A 14,855-nucleotide genomic window follows, 5' to 3' on the forward strand; every position below is an offset into this window, starting at 1 on the left:
AAGATTTCCATTAGTCTGTGACCATAAATGGGTCTTTCAGTTGTTCCCTTTATATATGCAGTCTAGTTTATTCTTTGGGCATACAGTGCTACCTTTAGTAGGATTGTGCTACCTGTGAAGGTCAAAGTGAATGAAAGTCAATCATTGTTATTGTTGTAAAAAGTGAGATTATTATTTTTTCCTAGTGGCCAATTATCATGTCCTCTAAATAGTAGTTTGTGTGGCTCAGTGCTAGGCCACCTTTTCATTTAGTTGCAAAGGGGTGCATATGACAGATGTTTTTTGTTTGGCTTGTTAGGCCACTTTTATTTTGTGATCCAGAGAGCGTGCAAAGAAAACTTATGTAGATTAAGATATATTCTATTTGTTATGTATTTGTTTAAAGGTTTCCATTAGCATGTGACCACACATGGGTCTTTCTGTTGTTCATGTAGTACATCTGACACTTAACATGTGCAGTCTAGTTTATTTTCTGGGTTTCCTTGCTACTTTTAGTAGTATTTTGCTACAAGATATTACTAAGTTGAAAAACCTTATAACTTGAGAAATACTTATTCTACATACCTGCAGTGCCCAAAGAATCAGCTCCGCACTATAATACATAACGCTGCCAAACGTCAGCAAAACCCAACATTCTGGTTTCCCGCTACATGAAATACAAAAGTCTATGTTAAATGCATTAGATTTCAAGCCTGTTTTGCGGCCCTCTCCTTTTTCCTTCACACCCCCTTGACCAAACATTGTGAAACTTTCAGTACTCCGACAATGAAATGGGAGCAACAGGTGTACAAAGCTTCAGACATATGCAAACTGGTGCAAAAGTTATTAATTGACAAAAAAAATCCCTATCTCTGGTCACCCTAAGCTTAACTAGAGAATTAAAAAAAATATATATATATATATATAATTGAGAGAGATAGATATATAGAAAAATACATGGTATATAGATAAATATGTAATATATATCTATCACCTACTGGCAGTTGTCAGTAAGTAGGTAGTTATAGTTAAGTCTGTTTTTCCACAGACAGAGCGTTTTTTGGTTGGCCAATATCTTTGGCCCTGTTTGACGAATCTTCAAGAAACTTTCCAACAAAAGTTCATCCACCTCTGCTCCTTCCTGGAATGTTTTGGGGTGATCCATCAAGTGGGGGCTGTGAAATAAGAGGGGTCCTAAAATGTAAAATCCCCATGCAGTTTTCAAAGACACTGCTACAGCAAAAGATGCTGAACGGAATTACACCAAATACGTCAGGATGCTAGATCTTGATTTGCAAGTTGAGATTTTTGTGATTTGGTCTCAATCTGTTCAATAGATTTTGAGAAATTAAGGGTCAAAAACAATTGTATTTTTGAACGGTTGGACTAGCAAGAATCCCTCGGGAGCCCTGCGAGAGGTCAAAATTAAAAAATGGATTAGTGGAGAGACTAGTTTTTCCCGTGAGCCTTCACGCTTTCGTGGGAGCCTCGCGAGAGCGAGCGCTTTGATTGGCTTGCTATTGAAATGTTAGTAAGGAAATTGCGGCCACTACTGTTTACTGTGAAAAAATTTGAGGTGTTGTGGAAATTAAATAAAAAAGCTATATAACGGGGCAGCAAAAATGCATCATGTCCCCCTACGTTCAGAGAGGAGGTGTCTAATGGATAACAACTGTGAAGAAAAAAATGTATATTGTTTTTAACTAACTGTTATGATCTTGCAGGACTCTCATGGGATCGTGAATAGTAAAAAGGAGTAGATGAGTTCTGAATACACTCCATTAGTAGGAATGTATATTGTGGTCATTGTTTTTGAAAGGAAGTGTGTAAGAGATAAGAACTGTGATGAGTTAATTGTTAATTCCTCTTTTCCAAAAAGGTTACAATCTCACAAGACTCTCTAGGATTCATGAACATTAAAAAGGAGTAGCTGATCTTTGAATAGACTGTAGTATGCATACTTGCCACTGTAGGAAGTATTAATCAGGATGGTGTTTGTCAGAATGTACTGTTTACGCCATTTAGCTTTGTAATAGTTGTGTGTAGTGTACAGTCTCTTCCCACATCCTACTATGCTATGCACATCTATTATCAGAGACAAGGGTGTCAGCAAATACCCATCCTTGAATAGAGCATACTATGAACACCTGTCATCCAAGAGAGAGATATCAGTGGAGAGGATAGACTCTCTACACTCACCCTACTAAATACACCTGTCATCTGAGAGAGAGGTCTCACAGGATAGGTCAGTCCATGTAAACACCCACCATCTGTGAGAGAGGTCTGGAAGAAGAGGGTGTCCCTGTATACACCTTACTACACACACCCATCATCTTAGAGAGGGGGTCTGATAGGAGGGGTCAATCCATGTACACACCCTAATAGGCACACCCACCATCTGAGAGACCGGTCTGATAGAAGAGGCCAGTCAATGTGCACATTCTAATACACACACCTGTCATCTCAGAAAGATGTCTCAGTAGGGAGGCCGGTCTTTCTTCCCACACACTACTATGCACACCCGTCATCCAAAAAAGAGGTCCCTGTGGAGAGGCAAGTCTCTCTAAGCACACCCGTCATCTAAGAGAGAGGTATGGACAGAAAGGCTAGTCCATGTACACACCCTACTATGAACACTAATTACCCGAGAGAGAGGTTCACAGGATAGATCAGTCCATGAACACACCCTAATATGCACACCCACTATCTGTGGGAGAGGTCTGGAAGGAGAGAGTAGTCCCTGTACACACTATACTAAACACACCCATCATCTGTGAGAGAGGCCAGTCCATGTTCACACCCTAATAGGCACACCTGCCATCTGAGAGACCGGTCTGACAGGAGAGACCAGTCCATGTACACATTCTAATATGCACACCTGTCATCTCTGATAGGTGTCTCAGCAGCGAGGCCAGTTTCTCTTCCCACACTCTACTGCGCACATCCATCATCCAAGAGACATGTCTGAGTGTGAGGCCAGTCCCTTTCCACACACCCTACTACACACACCTGTCATCTAAGAGAGAGATCTAGAAGGAGTGGCTAGTTCATGTACGCTCTCTGCTATGGACACTGATTATCTGAGAGAGAGAGTTCTCATAGGATAGGTCGGTCCAAGTACACACGTGATATGCATGGTGTCAACCCGCCATCAGAGAGAGATTTCTGAAAGGAGACGGTAGTCCCTGTACACACCTTACTAAGCTTGCCCATCATCTGAGAGACAGGTCTGACAGAAGAGGCCAGTCTATGTACACATTCTAATACGCACAACCGTCATCTGAGAGAGATGTCTCAGCAGAGAGGCCAGCTTCTCTTTCCACACTCTACTATGCACACCCGTCATCTGAGAGAGGTCTCAGTGTGAGGCCAGACTTTTTCTGCACACCCATCATCTGAGAGAAAGGTCTGGAAGGAGAGGCTAGTACATGTACACACCCTAATACACACACACCCTATCTGAGAGACCGGTCTGACAGGAGAGGCCAGTCCATGTACACATTCTAATATGCACACCCGTCATCTCAAAGAGATGTCTGAGCAGAGATGCCAGTCTCTCTTTCCACATGCTACTACACACACCGGTCATCTGAGACAAAGGTCTCACTGGAGAAGTCTGTTGTTCTCTACTCACCCTACTATCCACACCCATTGGGTGAGAGAGGATTGGAAGTTGAGGGTAGTCTTTGTTCACACACCACTAAGCACAGCCATCATCTGAGAGAGGGGTTTGACAGAGAGGCCAGTCCATGCACACACCTTCCATCCGAGGGAAAGGTCTGACAGGAGAGGCCACTCTGTGTAGCCACTCTACTACATCTGTGTTTATATGTGAGCAGACACAGCTATTATTTCAGAGAGACATGTTTGAGCTCGCAAGACTCGTGATAAGGATAAATACATGGTTCCAAGTAGGCTTTTAGGTGCTCCCACACTTGCAAGAAACTCGGGCGGGTTGAGGGGGTAAAAAAAGTAGCGGGTAGAGAAGATCTGTTCCTAGAGAGGTTTCAGTGCAGAGTGTTGTGTGGGTGCAGACTTTAGTACTATTACTGAGTTATGCACAGCTATTATCCATGAAATACATGTTAAAAGTTTGAGCGTGCAAACTTTTTGTGAGAGTTCGGCAAATACATGAGTGGAAGAAGACGTTTGGGTGCTCCTACTCTCGCAAGACTCTCGCAGGTGTCAGTATTTCAAAAGAAGAGGCTTAACACAAAAGTATCATTTTATGTAAGAATTGGATGGCTCTGGCAAGTGTTTTGCTACATAAAGAACTGGATACATTCCTTGATGTTGTTGAGGAAGGTCCTGTTCCCTTCTGCAGTGACATGCACTCCATCTTTCCTATAGACAACTGGCACATCAAATTGAATGTTGTTTTGCTTTATAGAGCCCATGCCATGGTCATGAGGAAGTGCAGAAACTGTTTTATTGACATGTTTCCAGGACTTTAGAATCTTAGGATAAAACTCTTTTGACCATTGCCATTTCTGACAATATTTAGAAACTTGTATGTAGATATAAATAGGCAGAAAGACTTTAAAGTTCATTTTCATTGTTGTTATGTGGCCTAACAAAGATAACAACTATATAATAATTTAACTTTTTCTAATATTAACAATAGGTCTTAAAACAAACAAGTATTAGTATGTACTATGTACCAATGTTAATCTCACGCACATAAACCATGTGTTTCTTTCATAAATGTAAGTGATTTATTTTCCCCCACAATTATATAATGGTTTGCATTTCATTAAACGATGCACACTGTTAGTATTCTGGTGTTTATAAATTATAAAGATATATTCATTTCATTGCAAAAAGCACAATCTTGTGAGAGGCTTGCAAGAGCAAACCAGGAAGCACTACTCCTTCAGATTGCACGTGAGTGATTGCCTCCTTGGCTCTTGCGAGTGTTTGCAAATCCTCCCTAAATTGTTGCAAGAGCTGCCAGTTATAATGGAGTTCTCTGGCTCTCGCAGGTGTTATTCGAGTGCTTTTAAGAACAACCAAAAAAGAGAAACTGTACAAAACAAAATATATGATAAAAACAGAGGCTAGCTCTGAAAATACCTCTTTTAGTTAACAGGTTAGAGGCTCTTGTGTGAGTAATGGCACCTTAAGAATAGATTGCTGGTATCATGTATGCATAAGAGAGTTAAAGGAACTAAGCAAATACACATTTACTACTGAATTATGGAATACATATCTGTTTAATACTCAAACATATTTTGTAAACATTTTGCAAAGTATAAACCATACCCTGTTATGTTACAAAAAGAAACCATCTTTTTACAAAATAATATCTAAGCACTACATATATTACGAAAGATTCTTAAACCTTTTTTAATGCTTTTGTATGGGCTCTGAAAGTGAATCCTGTATCTTAAATATGTTTTATGTATTTATTACAACATATAGTTAGCGTTTTTACAGTTTTTTCAGAAGATAATTTTCCCTTTTTTGTGTACGCTTTGTAACATATTTTTAATGAAATTATTCTGTAAGGCAGACAAAGAATCTCTTTAAATATTTTTGAGGTGATTGTCCAAATGTTAAGTGTTTACTCTATGCTTTTCTTCTATTTCTGTTTTGCACTTTGTGCAATAATTTGCAAACAAACCCAGGCTAGTATCAGTCTCTTTTTGCTGTGCTTGCAGGACTTTAGCAGACACTGTTCCTGCCTTCTTTCTTTTCTTGTCTTTCTTTTCTTGTCTCCTCCAATGTGCATCCGCTTGGTTAAACCCAATGGGATGAATTACTCTCAGATGCTTTATCATCCCTGTGGTGCTAAATGAATAAAGGTCACTGTGAACAAGTTGCAAAGCTTGGTTGAAAAAGCTCAGGTAACTTTTTTGCATTTGCCTTCTCATCTTCGCGATGAGTAAAACATTTCCATGCCAGGATTCTCTGGTTAGATGCACACTTGTTACTTCAACCATATCTTCATCTTAAACCTTTGTTGATGGAGGCTGTGAACTCGAGCCTGCTGTTTCTTGGGTCTCTTGTTGGGACATTGGCCTTTTGAAGATATCGAGATTCCTTGTACAGCAAATCCACAAATGAGTACTGAAAGCCCTGTACATTTTTTATGAAAATTGTCTTCATTAAAAAGCAAATTGTAATATGTTGTTTGAAAATAGGAGTTATCTAACTACAACTAAAATAAATGATAGACGTAGTATCATGTTTTAATTTGTGTAAATTTTAAGCCTAGTCGGAGTTGAGATTCCTGTTACTGAAATTGCAGTCCATACCATTCTGGTCCCACCCTTGGCTATTTTCCAGGGTTCGCTGAAGATCGGCGAATCCTTATGAACCATTGCAGAGCTTTCATTGATTTCTAAAAATGTACTGTTCACATTCAAAAAGCTCTTGGCTAGCTCAGATCATTGCACTCATTACCATATGAGAGCTGTGCATTAAAGGAGACTCTAACTTTTTTTCGTTGTGTTTTTTTATGCAAACCATTTTCCAAGAAGAACTGGAAGTTGACGAATCACCACCACCACCACCCAAATCAGTCTGTGGAGTTTCTTTTCATTCCACTGGGTGGAAAAAAACAAAACATTGATCTATGTTACTTGTACTTTCTTCGAGATTTAGCTGAGCATGTACAACTGAGGGAAATACAACTTCGAGACCAGACTGAAGAACATATTTCTTAATTCTCGGCCTGAGCAGTAATTCATTGTTGAGAAATTGAAGAGGATGGATTCCAAGGGTAATCTCCACTGGTGAGCAGGACAGGGATGCTTGACTGAAGCAAATTCAAGAGCACCAGAAGACTTGCATCTGTTTCTTCAGTTATCCCAGCTCCTGGTTCCCATTTTGTACTTTTTATTACAGAACACCAGTAACCTGAAACGTACCGGACACCAGTGACCCAAAACTAGGTGTATCGCGATATGTAAACCCCAGCGCGATCAAGCTGCGGGGAAAATTAATAGATAAAGTAGTCCAGAAACCAGGCTCAAAACATCGAGCCTCGTATGTTTCTAGTAGCTTACCGGTGCTGTGTAGGCGGGCTAAACACCGGAAAAGGCATGACGTATGCATGCCTTTCACTAATGAATGCAAGCAGATTTTAAAGAGCAAGCCCAGGAACCAATGAAAGAGACTGACGTGACCTGGGCGTGGTTTGAAGCCCAAAGAGAGATTACTTCATGGACGGAGCGCTTTGCGCTCACCCATAAAAAGCACCCTTCGTATGCACAAGCCCAAAATGTGAGAAACTAGTCCACTGCACCACATGTAGGAAGCTTGTTCTGGCTGGTAATCTTTGTGTTTCTCTGTTGCTGGACAGCCAGAGAGAGAGACTGTTTGTTGCAGGGTTAGGACTAGATGTAGGCTGGCTAAGAAAGAGGTTTGACAATGATCCGAACAAAGTCACCGAAGGAAAGAATGGGTTGAAAATAGATTTTTTAAAAACATAGGTGTTCTGAGCAAGGGGCACCAAATTATGTTTTCATGAGGCATCCAAAATTCGTAATATGTCCCTGCATTCATCATGATGTTTCTTTGAAGGCAGTGTGTTATTTGAAACTGAAGTCTACTGTACTTATATTTTTGGTATGGCCTCAGATACAGTTTCTTTCTGTTTTGTGTTTGTTGTCTGGATTTTTCCCTTGCTGTTAATTCCTTGGTGTTGGTTGTTGTGGCTGATGTGCCAAGATATTGTTCATACTAGTCTTGTGACCTTTGTTTTGGGTGCCATTTCCTGATTTACTGGGAATTGTATAAGAAGGGCTGAGGTTATCTTCTTAGTTCTTCTGAGGGATTCAGGCTACTCACTAAATTTGCAGATAGTGCTCTTAGTCTCTACGTAAATTGAGTCATTGTGCTAGAAGAAGTGATCATATCTATTTTATACGTTTCTGTAACATATTTTTTTTAGTCTGTGCCAGTGTCTCCTAAGTCTTTTTGTGTGTTTATTCTTTTTTTTAAATTTGCTTTCAGCCACTATAACTTAAGCGTCACTAGGTGGCTGTCTGACCACATTTGTTTGTGTACACGTGGCCCTCATTTAGGAGTCTCTTCGTTCCTGGTTCGAGAGAATCATCACTTCGAAGGCTGAACGACAGTACACATTAAAGTAAACCTTTGTGTCCCATGCTTCGATGTTTTCCATTCATTACTAACACCGCCATATTGCAGATCAGTTAATCTGAAATATGGGCTTAGAGTGATAGTTGATTTCATGGTTCATTAGACAGTGTTATATCTTTCTAAATGGTGTTTTCTGAACCAATACATCCATGAGAATCTTGAGCTGCATATTTATTCGGAGCAGCTGCAGAGGAGTGTTTATTTAATACTTGGCAGTACGTGGTTTAAATGCATAATGTAATGATTTAGACAAGAAAGGGAAATGAAGTGGTAATTTTGTGATTACCTACTGGTAACCCTGTGTACACTTAGTCATCGGTGCTTAATTCGTAAAAATAAATCAGTGACGCCCCCAGTTTTCTTTTTTTTCTTGGGAGACTGAACGAGGAGAATGTGTGGGCTAAGGAGGCCTTAAATTCCTTTCCTAGTTTTTCATCAGTTGCAACACTACTGATTAGAGCCAACCCACCACCTCTGATAGCTGCTTGCCCATCTGCTGTATAACCAACCTGTTGACGAGCAGGGTGTAGGCTGTCCAGGAGAATGAGTAACTTTCTTTCCATCTTTTATTTCCATTGTGGTTTGTGGGAACTAATGAAAGGCTGTCCGTGCACTAAAGGCGAAAGACCAGGCCTCCTTCTGTTTCTGTGGACCATAGTGGATGTGACAAAGTAACCTTTTTTGCGGTCATCCTCATTTAATGCACTAATGCTATTGTTTTTTTTTAACTCTGCACACAGGGGTGTTTCTATCCTGCCCCTAGTGTACGTGCTCTAACCACTAAAACATGGTAATAGTGACTAAATGGCCAACTGGAATATTTAACTTTCCAGCAAGGCCATAGTATATGGGGCAAGAATATTCACCAGTGGCTTGGAAAATGAAATGTCTAGTGTGGACAGTAGCATATGTTGTGCCATCCACTAGGCTGACAGAAAACAAGGCCTACTAGGTTGCCTGGATGCTGCAGCTTTGAAAGCTACAGGTGAGCCTGTCAGAATGACCTTTTTCGCAAGAAAGAACCCTACTTTTAAATATGAAATAAGGATAAGTTACTTACCTGTAAATCCTAGTTCTCTTCCAGGGGTATCCTCATCAAAGTCATAAACATTGAATATTCCCGCCCTTGTGCGGGGACCCCGGAGCATATATAAAATACACACATATTATACATGTGTAAAACAGCAATGCAGGCTATAATATTAAAACAGGCTAAAATGCTTTATTTCTATGAAGTTTTCTTTTTTTTTTTTTATATATTATAAAATTACAATAGAGAATAAATATCTACCCAAGCCCCCAAAACTGGGCTTAGGGAACTAAGCAGCAGTAAATTCTAGAGAAAAAGAGAAAAAAACTGCATTGAAAAACAATGGAGCATTCTTAGCCAATAGGCTGCATGCAGGTTAACACAGGAGAACATTAAAACTTTGGCACTGTGCCTTTAAGACCCTGAGCACCTTCAGTATCCCACCATGCCTCAGGGGTGAAGGAAAGGTGACAGTTGGTTCACAGTTAGGTCAGTTCTTTTTTACGGTGACAATCTGTGTAACTGATTCAAGATACAGTCTGTCCTGCACTTCTAGGAGACGTGCGTCCGGGGAGGAGGGTGGGTTGTTTATGACTTTGATGAGGATACCCCTGGAAGAGAACTAGGATTTACAGGTAAGTAACTTATCCTTCTCTTCCAGGGGATCCTCATCAATAGTCATAAACATTGAATAGATTAGCAAGCCCATCCCTAAACTCTGCGGACTGTCCGATAGAAGTGCAGGAATAGATACGTATTATGCAAATACATTTCTTAGAGAGGCCTGCCCCACTTGGGCATCCGCTCTTGCATCTGAGTCTAAACAGTAATGTCTAGTAAACGTATGTACAGACTTCCATGTAGCAGCCTTACAAATCTCAGATATTGGAACATTGTTAAGGAGGGCAGCAGTAGCCGCTTTTACCCTTGTGGAATGCGCTTTAGGCCTCGCTAGTAATTGTTTATTAGCCAGCTGGTAAGTATTAGCAATGCAAGAAACTATCCATCTTGACATCGTTCGTTTAGATGCTGCCTCTCCTGTCCTCAAATGACCATAATTTACAAACAAGCGGTTAGAGTGTCTAATCGATTTTGTCTTATCCAGATAAAATTTCATCACTCTTTTCAAGTCTAAGGAGTGCAAAGCTTTCTCTGCCGGAGTCTCCGGATTGGGAAAGAAAGTCGGTAAAGATATAGTCTGATTGATATGGAATTCTGACGCCACCTTCGTTAGGAAAGATGGGTGAGTTCGCAGAACCACTCTATTGTCATGAAAAACCGTGTACGGTTCTTTGGAAGACAAAGCCTGGATTTCGCTGACCCTCCTCGCTGAAGTAATGGCCACTAAAAAAGCCGTCTTCCACGTAAGGTGTTGTAAAGAGGCCTTATGTATAGGTTCAAAAGGAGGGCCCATAAGTTTTGCCAATACTATGTTCAGTTCCCATGGAGGAGAAGGTCTCCGAATGGGCGGAAAAACTTTCTTCAAACCTTCTAAGAAATCCTTGACTACAGGTTTCGTAAAGAAGGATTCCTGAGAAGGTGACTTGCGATAGGCTGTAATAGCAGACAAATGTACCTTAATAGATGATACCTGCAGACCGGACTTTGCCAGATGAAGCAAATAGGATAGTATGACATCCTCCTGAGCCCGTATGGGATTCTGACCTTGTTGACAGCACCATATGTAGAATCTCTTCCACTTAAAAGCGTAAGAACGCCGCGTGGAAGGCTGTTTGGACTCTTTCAAGATGTTCATGCACTCCTGCGAGAGCCCTAGGTGCCCATACTGCAGGAATTCAGGAGCCATGCTGTCAAGCTCAGAGAGGGTAGGTTGGGATGCAGAACCCTGCCCTCCATCCTGCTCAGAAGATCCGGTCTGCAAGGCAGCCTCCTGTGAGGTTGTTCCGATAGGTTGAGGAGATCTGTGTACCAGAATTGACGGGCCATTGTGGCGCTATGAGAATCATTCTGGTTCTGGATCTGTAAAGTTTGTTGAACACTGCCGGTATGAGGGGAATCGGCGGAAAAGCGTAGAGAAATATCCCTGACCAGTCGATCAACAGGGCATTCCCTCGAGATCCCGGACGGTAGAACCTGGATGCGAAGTGAGGATGTGAACATAAGCTGTAATACTTCCCCCCACCGGAGTGGTGTACAGTGTCGAGGGAAGCGAGATCTCATTGTTTGGCCGGCGCTTTCGGAGTGGACTGTTGAGGTCTACTTGACCCTCACTCCCTTGTGTGCCTTCGCTGAAAAAGAGGGCGTCCCTGCCGTTGCTGTGATCTTTGGGACCAGTGAGGGGTTTGAACCCTCTGCTGGAAAGGGCGCCTGTCATAAGGCCTATACCTCCGCCTGAAATCTTTCTTTCTTTCCAGGCCCACTGCCCTCATGGTATCCACCTCGGTCTTCATGCGGGCCATTGTCTCGTCTGCATGGGCACCAAATAGAGAGTTCCCGGCGAATGGGAGATTCAGGATGCGTTGTTGTGCTTCCTGCTTCAAACCAGTGAGCCTCAGCCAGGAAGACCTCCTTGCACAGATTCCATGCGCGTACCCATGTGCAGCTAAATCCGCCCCATCTGCTGCCGCGCTGATAACCTGGTTGGATACCAGGCATCCTTCTTGCAGGATCTCTTGAAAATCTTGTCTGTCCTCTCTGGGCAATTTCTCTGTGAATCTATTGAGAGAGTCCCACAGAGAACGATCATACCTGCCCAGGAGTGCAGAAGCACTGGAGACTTTCATTGCCGAAGCCGCCGTCCCGCATATCTTTCTCCCCAGAGAGTCTAGATGCCTGCTCTCTTTATCCGGGGGGACCATGGATGATGATGCCACCGAGTGGGTCTTTCGGGCTGCGGCTAATATTACCGAGTCCGGTGGCAGATCCTTCCTGAGGAACAAAGGGTCCTGTTCGGGAGCCTTGTATTTTTTGAGAATCCGAGCCGGGGCAGATTTGAGCGAGGCTGGGGCCAGAAAAGTGTCCATGGTTGGCTGCAACAAACCAGGCACTAGAGGCAGCAGCTTTTTTGATGCTGATCTCTGTTGTAGAGTCTCAAAGATGACTGATGAGGAGGTAGATGGCTCTGGAACCTCTATGTTTAGTTTCTGCGCTCCTCTTAACAGCACCTCGTTAAACGTGGTAATGTCATCCACCGGTGAGACCCTAGCAGGTGGAGAATCTGTTAGGGTGGGGGAGTAACGCCCGACAGATGATCCTGACGACGACCAAGAGGGTGATCTTCGTGAACGAGACCTGGATCGTCGTTGAGAACGAGACCTGCTGCGAGACGCTGTAGCGGAGCGCCCAGGCCTCGCGGCCGGTTGACGAGGAGCAGAACGAGCCCGTCCTGCCCTTGCTGTCGGTGATGGCGTTCTTGGCAGAGAGGCAGTAGGTGGGGAGGCCGCTGGTCTGTTAAGGCTCTCTAGCCATCTTGGAGATAGATTGATGGGCGAGACATGCCCAGATGATGCTGCTCTTGACCGAGATGAGTCGCTCGGTATGGAGACCACTGGAGATGGTGCGGCCTTGTCTGGCGTGGGGCGATGTTCTACTCTCTGCGGGACAGGTAAAACCTGTGTCGACGTCGACGGCTGTGTCGACGTCGAAGGGCGCCCCACCGGTTGCTTTTGCCTCGACGTTGAGTGTCTCGACGTTGAGTGTCTCGACGTGGAGTGTCTCGACGTCGAAAGGCGATCTTTGGACCTTGACCTGCTCGCCGTCGTGTGCCTCGACGTGGAGCGGTGGGAAGCCGACGGCGGATGTCTCTCATGCCGTCGTGGCGATTTCGCCACTGTGTCTCTTGACGTCGGGGGGCGCACAGCCTTTGGCGGCGACCGGGCACACCGGCGATGGCTCGACGTCAATCGGCGGGCTGCCGTCGACGGAGACCTGCCCCTGCAATGATGTTCCCTCTACGCCGTCTCCTTCGACGTGGGGTGTGTCGCCGTCGACAGCGATCTATGCCGGTGAGACGGTGGTAGCGACGACGTCGACGGGGAACAAACAGGCACTTTTCTACCTGCTGACGTCGACCTAGCCATTCTCTCCTGAGAATGGCCTGCTGGTTGTCTGGGAAGTGAAGAGGACGATGTTTTCTGCCTCTCCTGAAGCCCATGTAGCCTGATCTTTTCTCTGTCCTTCAGAGTCCTCTTTGACATATTCTTGCAGTGCTTACAAGTGTCAGGGCAGTGACTCTGAGGCAGGCACACTATACACAGAGAGTGTGGGTCTGACTGGGCCTTCTTCTTCCCACAAGCAGGGCATTTGACAAAAAGTGAAGGCATTTTTCTGTCAGGAAAAAACTGCCAAGCTCAGACAAAGATGTTATCTGTCGAATGAAAAAGGAAAAAAAACGCTTTTTTTAAAGGATTTTTCTGAGAAAAACTCAGAAAAACTGAGAGCTCAATGCTCCAGGATCCTCTCAGAAGAAGCCGGAAAAAAGAACTGACCTAACTGTGAACCAACTGTCACCTTTCCTTCACCCCTGAGGCATGGTGGGAGACTGGAGGTGCTCAGGGTCTTAAAGGCACGGTGCCAAAGTTTTTATGGTTCTCCTGTGTTAACCTGCATGCAGCCTATTGGCTAAGAATGCTCCATTGTTTTTCAATGCAGTTTTTTTCTCTTTTTCTCTAGAGTTTACTGCTGCTTAGTTCCCTAAGCCCAGTTTTGGGGGCTTGGGTAGATATTTATTCTCTATTGTAATTTTATAATATAAAAAAAAAAAAAAAAAAACTTCATAGAAATAAAGCATTTTAGCCTGTTTTAACATTATAGCCTGCATTGCTGTTTTACACATGTATAATATGTGTGTATTTTATATATGCTCCGGGGTCCCCGCACAAGGGCGGGAATATTCAATGTTTATGACTATTGATGAGGACCCCCTGGAAGAGAAGTATTCTTTGTAGCCCACGATGTATGTGGCCTAGTATTTAACTGTGGTACATGCAAAGATGAAATGTTGAAATTTTCCTTTTGTGACTAGCTCCAAAAACTATTTTAACTGAACATGGGTGTAGCAGATACTATGAGGAAATAATAATGTGCAATTAAAATACTATTTTTACTATATCTGATTTGTGATAAGTTACAGAAATGATGCATCCACCAATTTCAATAGCTAAGTTACATTTTTGATAAATATGTAGGAGTAGTAAGTTAGATGACAACTGAAGTATATTGGGATGGCAACCCGTAAAGTAAAAAAATATGTATAAATGAGCATCCGAGCACCATCCACTGCTGATGTTCAGCAACAAAAATGACAACTCATTTTTTGGAAAACTGTCTTAATGAATACGACCTATTGTGGGTCATGTTCGAAGTAATGCAACACAATCAAAACATTAACAACATCCTCCCTGGAAAAGAACGACAGTGGGTGTACAGGTTGAAAGTCCATTAATGTGCCTTGGGTGATGACAGAACATGGCAATTACTAGTCAGGAAATTATTTATTTTACATATGTAATCTGCGAGGCATGGAGATTGCCTATTAGATTTGCATCCATGACACATAAGAGCATTAACAATACAGATAATTATTTGTGTAAGATACATGCATCTATTGAAACTCCTTTTAGATGAAAACCCCACTTGACACGCATAGCACTTGTGAGATTCACTGGTGCCTCGTAGACTAGTTCTTCTTTTTGCCAACACACAAGGCCCAATATAAGGACGAATTATGTGAGACGGGTTGTTTAAAATAAAACTTCATAGATCATTGTTTGTGTGC

General features: G+C 42.8%; 1 protein-coding gene across 2 annotated transcripts in view; it reads left to right on the forward strand.

Moving 5' to 3' along the window:
• The window catches only part of SLC25A26 (solute carrier family 25 member 26), an 875,825-nt gene that overhangs the window by 813,426 nt on the left and 47,544 nt on the right, over positions 1-14,855 (forward strand). The window lies entirely within an intron of this gene.

The sequence above is a fragment of the Pleurodeles waltl genome, chromosome 9 (genome assembly GCF_031143425.1).
Source record: "Pleurodeles waltl isolate 20211129_DDA chromosome 9, aPleWal1.hap1.20221129, whole genome shotgun sequence".
In the NCBI taxonomy this organism is placed as follows: Eukaryota; Metazoa; Chordata; class Amphibia; order Caudata; family Salamandridae; genus Pleurodeles; species Pleurodeles waltl.